The sequence below is a fragment of the Otolemur garnettii genome, unplaced genomic scaffold (assembly GCF_000181295.1).
Source record: "Otolemur garnettii isolate 467f Iridium unplaced genomic scaffold, OtoGar3 scaffold00299, whole genome shotgun sequence".
Taxonomy (NCBI): domain Eukaryota; kingdom Metazoa; phylum Chordata; class Mammalia; order Primates; family Galagidae; genus Otolemur; species Otolemur garnettii.
Window position 1 is genome coordinate 179,617 of NW_003852694.1, and position 1,001 is coordinate 180,617.

The window sequence follows — 1,001 nt, forward strand, 5'->3', positions numbered from 1 at the left end:
TTTTTTTTGATGAGTACTTATTTATAAGTTAAACTGGCCCCACTGAAACTGCTCTTGCAGATTGATGAAGGGGTTCATGGCAAGAACTAGAGTAAGGACCACAAAATAACTCTGTACAGGAACAGGCTTGGCTGAAATAATGATAAAAATCTGCCATTGTCCCCTTGCTTGCTTGATAATAGTCTCTGTCTCCTTGTTTGCTTCTCTGTAATAGCTACTCTAGGGGCACAGCTGATAGTTACCATTCTTAACTTTTCTTTGTAGATAACATCACCTTCTGAAACATTAAAGGTAGTTTGCATGTCCCACATTCTAGTGCATTGACTAACCTGCCCAAGAAACAACCTCTACCGCAATCATGACCCCACAAACTGAAGCCAAACAAGAAGATGATTTCCAGACCGCTGTACTTTTGCCCCAAATTTAGCCAAATAGAAAATTCATTAGTCCCCTGCCTATCAAACTGTCCTTAAAAACCCTGTCTCCTGAATTCTTGGATAGGTGGATTTGAGAAATTCCTCCCATTTCCTCCACTTAGTGCTATGTGGAATAAACTCTTTCTCTGTTGTAAACCGTGGTGTCTCTGGGTATTGGTTTTCTCTCTTGGGCAGTGAGCAGATGAACCTTGTTGGGTGATAACACCATAAATAAGAGACAAATATGTATATATAAATAAAGATACAAACAAACATAATGAAGATGCTACAGTTTTGATTTTTAAACTCTAGGCGTGGAAGGAAGTGTGAAGAATCCTTGAAGAACTCAAATTAGACCTCCCTTTTGACCCTGCCATCCTGTTACTAGGTATCTTGTCCAGAAGAAAAAAGATCATTTTATTAGAAGTACATTTGCACTAGACTGTTTATCGCAGCTCAATTTATAATCACTGAATTGTGGAAACAACCTAAATGCCCACCAACCCAGCAATGGATTAACAAGCTGTGGGATATGTATAACATGGAATACTATTCAGTCACTAAAAAAGATGGAGACTTTACATC